This window comes from Ciconia boyciana, chromosome 11 (genome assembly GCF_034638445.1).
Source record: "Ciconia boyciana chromosome 11, ASM3463844v1, whole genome shotgun sequence".
Lineage (NCBI taxonomy): Eukaryota > Metazoa > Chordata > Aves > Ciconiiformes > Ciconiidae > Ciconia > Ciconia boyciana.
The window spans coordinates 4,115,075-4,125,318 of record NC_132944.1 but is presented as its reverse complement, the minus strand read 5'-3'; the positions used below and the strand labels follow the sequence as shown (position 1 = coordinate 4,125,318).

The 10,244-nt window shown below is 36.2% G+C and overlaps 1 protein-coding gene across 1 annotated transcript in view; it reads right to left on the bottom strand.

The window, feature by feature from the left end:
• The window catches only part of CENPP (centromere protein P), a 153,260-nt gene that overhangs the window by 57,023 nt on the left and 85,993 nt on the right, over positions 1-10,244 (bottom strand). The window lies entirely within an intron of this gene.

Here is a 10,244-nt window from a genome sequence, read left to right as displayed (position 1 = left end):
CTCACCCTCCCAAAGTGAGACTGTTATTATTAATTCCTGTGTGTTGAGGCTGTTAGAACCTCTGAGACCCCAAAAGTGTAGAGCTCACAGTACACACCCTTCTCCATTTTCCATTTCAATTTAATAAAGGGATCCCCTCATGCCAAAGCTACAAATCACTCAACTTTACCCCAAAAAGGAGTTTGAGGTGTGACCACTAGCTTTCTAGTGGCCCAAGACAACAAAGGGAATTTCACCCAATGAATTCTCTTTTACATAACACTACAGAGAGTGGTTGATACAATTTCTGAACTTCAATTCTGAAACATGCATCATGCTTGCACTTACTCCAAAAACCCCTTAGCATTCAATAAGAAAAAAAAAATCAGAACTGGGAAGCATGATTTTAACATTTCTCTACCAACAATTTGGTTACTCTTTTACTGAAAGAAATCAATGAACTTTTAACATCTCTCTCAAGTCACTACTTTATAAGCAGTTATATCACGGCAGCAAATAAACAGTTTATCATTCCTGTTGTATAGTAATACCAATGTTAACTAGTTGAAACTCTAATGAGAAAACTTTTTCTAATTTAAGTACTATGTTTATATTCTAATGTATACAATTTTCAGGGAACACAAGAGTACAGACAGTAAAATATCAGAAATATGAGAAAATACTACCAAAATAATTTTATACAATAATCCTGATGACTTGCTATATGAAGCAGTTTTCAGAAAACAAGTCTGCAGATCGTAAGTTTGTAGACCAATACAATATCTGATGCTCTGGAATTTTGAAGCTTCCTAAAGTAAGTTTCAAAATCTCTACTCATTTGGAAGTGTAGACATTTGAAAATATAACCACAGGGACCTGCCTGTATCCTCTTTGGATTTACAGCCTGAAACAATCAACAACGGGTCACTCCTGTTTAAATGCACAAAGCAACAATGAACATGCAGTATCAACATGTGTTACAACTTTTATACAACCACTCCTTGCTAAAGTTATCTATCAAGTCTTGGAAGACCAAAATTCAGGTCAAAACACTGCTTAAAGGGGGTCAGAATCATACTATGACTGTCTTGTAGAATGTCCCAACCACAGAGGTGAAGCCTATTCTGGAAAGAGTGCATGTTTTTTTAAGAGATTTACTTTTAAAGCTGGTTTTGCATGCAGGAAGCATTTAAAGATTGAGTGGACCAGAAACATCAGTCAACCATGTAAACTACACTCATTTGGAGGAAACCCCGCATAACAGTCTTACTGTCTTCTTGAAAAATGAAAAAGATAAACATCCATCCAAAAAGACTAGTTCATAATAGTATGTTTGACTTATTCAGTAGACATACATTCCTGTTTTCTAATGAACAAAAGAGAGAGATCCCTGCTGCTATTGCTTTTTTAGTAACATTACCCTTCTATTATAGCTAGTTACCATTAAATCCCAAACTCTCCATTTCAAAAGGAAAGGCTTTAATTTTACTTTTCTTGGCACACTGAAAACCATTTTAAATGGGGAAAACACAGTGGACATGCGAAATAAGAGCTCTGATTTAATGATGTCAACAACTTCTGTACAGTTGCAAGGCCCAAAATATTGTGGAAAAATGTTGGAACACTTTTTCCATCTAAAAGTAGTGAAGACATCACTTACAAAACTCTAAAATGTATTAAACAGATCTCCTTTTCCACACTAAGAAATGATCATATGATCAAAATTAATTTAGCTTTTTATTTTCCTAAGAAATTAACATATTACTCAAAAGTTTTATACTGATTCAGGCATCAAGCAGCTATACTCAAATGCTAGCAAGCATAATTTTAACAATTTTGTTACAACTGCTATGATGAAGTTCAATGGAAATACATTGCTTTAATGTTCCCAATATCCAAGTTACAAAGTCTCATTACACATGTAATGTTCCTTGCTAACAGACACCCTGTTCCACATTAAAATTCCATCAGGATAGACCCATAAAGACTTAGCACTGTTTTTCCCTTTTCAGTTTAAGAAGCAAATAGAGAATATCAAACAGAACTTTTCATAAACATCTTCCATTATATGTGATGCAAGATGAACAAGTTGCAACAGTTACTATGTCATTAAATTACCTTTGGGAAAACATTCATATACCATTGTGTGTCCCTGAAAGAACTTACATAGTCTAGTACTGCATAAAACATTTTTGATCACACCATAAAACAATTCATCATGAATTATCATTCATTTTATGATACTGAAATACTCCAGTTAATAAAGCAAAACTAAACCAACAAGATTTGCTAGCATTATGGTGTCAACTTTTTCACACAATAAATGTCCTTATCTAAACTAGACAATGTTTGATCAGTCTTAAAAGGAATGGCATAAAAAAGCCAAACTACCTCAGGGTGACTCTCAAAACTAAATGAAACAGCTGTCTTAAAAAACCAGCTTTATTTTGCTTCAAGAAAACTAAAAGCAAAGGAACACCATAAACAACAGTACCCTTTCCCTGTGGAACTATTTCTGGTCACTGTCAAAGTCAGAGGAGTGGACTAGATGGGCTCTGGTCTGATCCAGCACAGCTGTTCTTATGCACTTTACAACATAGCCCTGCCTAATTGCTGCTGAACATCATTTTACACATTTCCATTAAGTACTTACTGACTTTATCAGCCTGTGAACACAGTTAATAAAGTTTCCCAATACACAATCTGGTCATTGCTATGAAGTTTCTTGGAGGAATACACCCCTGCCTCTTCTCTGCAGTCATGTCTATTAAAAATTCCCACTAGTGAATCAAGTTTCCCAGGATACTACAAGATACAAATGAAGGGGAATCTCATTTGAACAGTGAGGTGGGCTAGAGAGCTGATGACACTTTACATCTTGTCACTGCCCCGTAGCCGAGTACTATTATATGAGCCCATGCAGCTTACATGAATCATTCTATTTCAGTCACTCACTAAAACTATAAGTTTGATCTGTATTTTATACAGGTCTGTCTTTCATTAATGTGTATAGCTGGCAATCCCTGCCCTGGTGACCAAAAGTAGTCATTTTTACTTATTTTCACATTTTCATCTGGGAGTTCTAGTTCTATGGGTAACGAGGTTTACTTGGGGCATTGACTTCAAAGCTCTGTATTCAGAAATTGTATTTTTTTCAGCTTGGGGAAATGTGTACTACAACTAATTGAAAGACCATTTAATCTCAAGAAAAAGGAAAGATCTTCTCTCTTCCACAGATTGCAGCTTCCTTTATAAACATTAATTTCTTTTCTATGGGAGGATAAAAATATGCAAAACTATGCTGGGTATTAGGAGCAAGGCAGTTGGGGAAATGCCTGAACATTGCTTATTTATCATAAGGTTCAATAACTGTTACACTGGGCTCAAAGAATTAGCTGGTGTTTGGGAGTTACAAAGGCTTAGCTATTTGCTTTTCCCATAAAAGCCAGTGATGTTCTTGCCTAGTGCTTCAAATCCAGTCCTATGAGTTTGCCAGCCATAATGGACACAAACGTTCTCTGTAGTCTCTACAAGCGAACCAATACTCAAGAGTTGAGTGAATTCCCCAAAACAATTTTCCTCCAGACTGCTTGAGCCATCCTGACTCCATTAATTAAATGGATTTTTTTTTTTTTAAGGATTTAAGAATTAAATTAAAGCATTAACAGTTGCATTATTTAAATGTTCATCTTAAAAAACATTTACCTTATAATTTCTTCTTTAATAGTCTGTTATGTAAGGAATTTCCTACAGCCACTGAGTAAATGACTACCGTAGTTTAGTAGAATTTCCATTTCTTTTGTGTTTAATTCTTTGTACAGGATACAGATCTCCACACAGTTACTGAATGCAAACTTTTGCGTAATTCACAGCTTCCAATTTAGGCTGTTATTTATATTAACATAGCTTTGATAAACTGAGTTATTAAGACCAGCTAATAATGTACCGTTTTCTACAAAGTACTTTGAAGCAGTTCTGTTAATTCAGAGAAAAGAACTTCCATTCCAAGCGTGCAGCATTATGAGCATATATACAGAAAACTGTAGGGTTTGCATGCAGTATTACTAAAATAAATCTATGTTTCTCTGTGGGAACTTTTCATATGATAGCAAGTCCTAGGGAAAATATATAAAGGCTGACTTATTTTTTCCACAAGACATATTTTTCTCAAAGGAGTAATACTGAACACAGCTGTGGAAATATTAGATATGCAACACTATCAACCCAGACAAGAATTTTCTAAGTGAATTATGTAATGGTATTTTTAAAGGATTAAAATTAGGAAAAAGGATTAAAATTGACTTCATTTTTTTCACAGCAATTTCTCCAAAATCCTGAAAGTTGGCTATGCCATTATATTTTATCCTCTGGCCTCATGCATTCTGTTCCTTAAAAACCTTCATAGTTAGGGAACAACTGCCCTTGTGAATACTTCATGGTTCATATCCCCTTTTGAATGACTATTTTGTATAAATATATATGGCTTGCTTTCTTCTAATGCAAGATAGGTCTGAACTTCTTCTGTAAAGCTTATTCACTACCAGTCTTCCAGGAAGAACTCTTTTTCCATTTTTTCTCCAGCACAGTTTGGCTCTCATAACAAAGAACTCAGGAAGCAAGACTCTTCCTTTTTCAATTAGACAAATTACTCTTTGGGTTTATATAAAACATTAAAAGGTACTACTCTTTCTTGCGTATTTCCACAGCTAAACTATAAATGTTCCATAAAGTATTCCCTTTTGGTTTGAACCTACCACCCACTAATTTCTTTTGTGTTAACCTAGTTTTTGCACTGGAAAAGGCAAAATAATTATTCTCTTTCTTTCTTGATGACATATGGGTTCAAATAGACCTGTATTACCTATATTCTCTATTTATTTTGAAGGCTATTTTGATAGCATCTGGTAACACCTGAAATGAAAGAAACATTGATTAATTCTCCATTTTAGTTTAATTAAATTTCTTTCCAATCTTCTGAGCAAAGAACAGCCCATGGTTTTATGTGAGGAGACATGCATCTTTTACATTAATTGTAAAACATATCAAAATTATAATAACCATGAAACAAAAGTATAGCCACAGTATGAATCATACGCTGACAAATTATCAAAGATGTAGTTTGCTTGTTTAACAAAATAAAAGTTATACATTGGTAAGTAAGCTTACTTGCTAAAGTCAAAGCTACTTTGTACTGCTGCAGGCAAGCCAAATGGAAATTACCCTTTGTAGAATATAAGTATTCAAGAAAAAAAAATAATAGCCTCTGCTTTACAATTTGTTCTACAAAAAAGATCTCATTTTCCATACCGCAAGTTAATATGTGATTATGACATGCATTCTTTCAATTTACATAAGTACTTCCACTGAGTGGTAAAAGTAACTTCTATCATCTAGTGAATTTCTATCTATGATAAAAAGCAGTGCAAAACCGTCCAGGGAACCAAACATCTTAACTAATACATTCCCGTATTTCCAAACAAATACCTTTGAAAATAGTATGTTAGGATATCTGTCAGACAATGCTAACTTCTCTGCTAGTTTCTACGTGGTCTTTTAGCTTAGTTTAGAAGTTTTTGCCTTCTGATTTCCTTCATTTTTTTTGCCAGCTCTGCTGTAACACCCATCACACCACATTGCTGCATGTGCAATGGCAAATGACACTGAGCTCCCACCTAGATTCAATCAGCCATAGGCCTTTGCTACCTAAATCAAAGTAACCATGTTTGTTCAAGGCTGTAGCAGATTCAACTTTTTGAACACCACATACCCACAGAGGGAATAATGCCAAGAATGTGTCTGTTACTTTATACACACAAGTTTTATTTTTTAATACATAAGCACAACTAGTATGAACAGCTGCAGAACCTCAACATATTTTCACTGGTGAAAGAGTAGACTTAACAGCATAGTTATTAGGTCTGTTAACGGTATATCAAATATTGCAGGTTTTCCCTAATTTACATTTAATTTCTATATTTGTTCCTTTTCTTCTTATGCTTACTTGTGGTTTTCCCCTACAGGTGAAGTGGGAAAAGAATGAATGTTAAAAATCAGCAAAACACTTTATGATATATAAGTAATTAAAGGAAATTTAATTGTCTTTTTTTAAGTGACAACTTGGGGGAAAAAAAAAAAAGAATCATAGAATGGTTTGGGTTGGAAGGGACCTTAAAGATCACCTAGTTCCAACCCCACTGCCATCGGCAGGGACACCTTCCACTAGACCAGGGTGCTCAAAGCCCCATCCAACCTGGCCTTGAACACTGCCAGGGATAAGCTTCACACTCCCCACCAGCCCCTCCTTGTTGGTGAGAAGAAGGTCCAGCATAGCACGTCTCCTCATTGGCTCCTCTATCACTTGGAGAAGGAAGTTATCATCAACACATTCCAGGAACCTCCCGCATTGCTTATGCCCCCCTGTGTTGTCCCTCCAACAGATATCGGGGTGGTTGAAGTCCTCCGTGAGGGCCAGGGCTTGTGAACGTGAGGCTGCTCCTATCTGTCTATAGAGGGCCTTATCCACTCGGTCTTCCTGGTTGGGTGGCCTGCAGCAGACCCCCACTATAACGTCACCTGTCCCTGCCCTCCCTTTAATCCTGACCCATAAGCTCCCGGCTGGCTCCTCACCCATCCCCAGGCGGAGCTCCATGCACTCCAGCTGGTCACTGACATAGAGGGTGACACCCCCTCCTTGTCTCCCTTGCCTGTCCTTCCTGAAGAGCCTGTAACCTTCTATTCCAACACCCCAGTCATAGGAGCCATCCCACCACGTCTCACCAATGCCAGTAAGATCATAGCCCTGCAGGCACGCGCACATCTCTAACTCCTCTTGTTTATTCCCCATGCTACGTGCGTTTGCATAAAGGGATTTAAGCTGGGCCCACGATGAAGCTGACTTACTGGCTGGAGTGGCTGGAATTCCTTTGTGCTGCTCTTCAGGTGCTCTCCTGCTGGCTTGTGATCCTTTCTCCAGGCTCTGGGTATCTATTGCTGGCACTGGCATCAAACTGGTAGGAGTGGAATGGATTGAGGTTCCCCTCCCCCAGCAACTTTAGTTTAAAGCTCTCTTTAATATAGATTACATAATACTTATGATTTAATAATAGCATAATTATGAGAAAATAATATTAAAAGCATAACAGCAGTGGTTAACTACAATTAAAGCAGACTTTTTCAGAGGTCTCCCAATGTATTTAGTGTTAGACCCAACCTTGCATGACAGAATTACTGCTATTGTGTCGACGAGACACAAATGAGATCTTCCTATAAAATTCCCAGGAACAAAACACGCATCTGAGAACACAGGCTAGGTTAATTAATATGGTAGGGCAATCACTTCTTTGCTGAGATAATATCCTTCTTTTTATGAGTAATGTTTTTGAAAGCTTTAATTTTGACTATTCCGAAGTAACAAATTGTGTGTTTCAAAACTTACAAACAAATTTAGTTTGGAGATCCTCCCCAGAAACATTGTTACTTTTTCCACCTACAAAACCGAATATACTCAAAGTACATGCAAACATTTACAGATCCATGTCTTCATTAGACATAGAAGTGCAAACTGTGGTAATTACTGTGTTATAAATGTGGTATTTACTGCTTCCATTTCTAACAGTCTACCACAAACTGAGTCAAGGTCATCTTCTTTTGAATCTTTGAATTTCTAATGTAATATAAATGACTTCTGTTGATAGGTAAAGTTAGGAAAAAACATAATACCAAATTAAATTAGCTTTGCAGTCTAACATACTTTGAATACTTTATTTCATTTTTTCTGGAATACAAAGGACTGGATGGCCACATTTCTGGGGTTTTTTTAAAACTACCAACTCAATGGCAATTGACGACAGCTACCACTTTAAATGTTGCTTGTACGTTCTGAACAATATGAATCTAGCAAAAGGTTGTGTATAAGAAAACTAATTCATTTACACTTCCATACTATTCATACTGTTTGTTAAAACAAAGGGAAAAATGGAAAAAAAAAATCCGCATTTACAGGTGATCAGGTTTGGGGTTTTTTTAACTGTTAAACTTTGGCAGAGTAAACGCTTGATACTCTATGAGGAAATGTTGTGCTCAGTCCAGCTTGTATTCTGAAACAGAAAATTTTCCTTTAGAACTTATTATCAGAGTGATTCAGTAGTTTGGCACGGGTTGCAGAGCTTTTAATTTTAACTACTGTTTGATTTTCCATGAAAGAATGTCTGGTGTTTCCAATGTCTATAAGGCAGATGAATACCCATATTCCATAAAAATGCCATGTAACATTACCCAAACTTGTAAGTAGCATCAAAAGCAAGACTAACAATTGACATGTACAGAAACCAAAACTATTTCAAGACCTTCGTTCATCAAGCAGGTTATTTTTCAGGTAGAGAAGTTTCCTGACCCAGTTAAGTGCACAAACCTTGTTACAGGACCAAGGAGATGAGCATCAAGGTGGGAATAAACGAGCTGAGGACTTCTTAAATTGGCATTCCCACACAGAGAAATTTGCATTAACCTATAGCCTAAGGTAGAACAAAGTTAACTTACTCTCCCCAGGCAACACAAACTATCTGCAAGGGTGAAAAATAAGATCTGTCTCTTCAGGTTACTATTTTGCCTCTCCCATCGTTCCAGATCACCACATTCTTGCACACATAAAACATGTGATAGGCCTGACAATCACATGGATGCATGTACATGCACACTTGGCTTTATAGCTCTTTTTGTACATGATCTCTTAATACAGCAAGCTCTGAATTGCCCTTCAATATTGATACATTGCTAATAAATGCCAGGGACTAAAGACTTCAACTGCAAAATGGAACAGTACATTTTGTTGCAGTTTCTAAGTCAGCTGCCAAACATATGCAAAAAAGTATGCATGTATTAACAAGTGAAAGTTAATTCATGCATGATAATAAATAATAATAATAATTATTCTATATATTTACATGTAAGTATTGAAGAATCAAGATGAACTACAGAAGCTGAAAAATAGTTTTTCTATACTCAGCTAGCTTAAATGGTGTAGTTCAACTTGGGAAGAGCCAAAACTTAGCTAAAACCAAAATATGCAACTGCACTCCACATGGACTGGTTGTGAGCATCAAAGGAATATGTCATGTTATTAAAATGTGATGGACAGTCTCCAAGACAGATTTGTGCAGTTGATGTTAGATTCATCACTTTATGTAAACCACATTTATAAACAGAGCTAGAAAATGAAAAAGTACTTAGTTTGCCTTACAATAACAAACATATACAAGATCAGCTTAAGAAAAAGAGACTCAGTGTAAGCATTAGCCACATATGGCAGCATATGCTTGCTTCCTCAGACATATAAAGTAATACAAATATAGTCATTTTCAATAAAGAAATCAAGATAGAATTTTATATCACTGATGTGATAATGTTAAATATAAAACACCACCCAAATTTTTTTTCATTTGCATATTTCATCATAGTGAAAGACAGTATCCTGAACCACAACATGCTGGATGTACTCCTATGCTTTGCCTCAGAAATTAACCTCCACTACTCCAAAAAGTCACATACGTATTTCAAGGCAAGATAGAATTCTGATTTTCAACCGATTCTTTCAGTGGTGGATACAGAAGTCACTGAAAAGGTCTGAGCAAACAGTCTGACCTCGTATAATCTTTTAGTTATTTAAACATGTAATATTTTGTAGGAAAATATACATACATTTTCTTGCAAGGAAAATACCCTCAAACTACTTCGTATTTAAGAGTATCTCTCTTCATTAAGACCCCAACATCATGGATTAAACAATTGTGACAGACACACTTTTCTATCAGGCTATTTAAAAACAAAATCTCACTATTAATGAAACAGCAGAAGCAATAAGATATCATCATTTTTTCTTTTAATAGCATCTTCAACCACATCACCTCAAATCAACTGCTTTACAACACAGCCAAAAAAGCAGCATTTGATCCTACCTCAAAAGGCTGCAGCTACAGCCTTTGAATGGCTGCTACACGTTCTACATAAGTACGCTGTAGTCCTACCCTAAAAAGTGAGGGGAACATTGACCCAAGTGCCTAGCATCAATTCATTTGTTTGCACACTCAGTTTCATTCAGAACTCCACAGCTGCCCTACTGTGCTGGCTCATGTAATGACTTTGGGTCCAAAAATTAAATTATACTGGAAACAGTGATCCTGGAGAGGAATTCTGCAATAGTAGTTAGTTTTTAGTAAATTGGAAATAAGCTGCAAGTGTTTAAAAGAACAGGCTCATGAACTAGATTG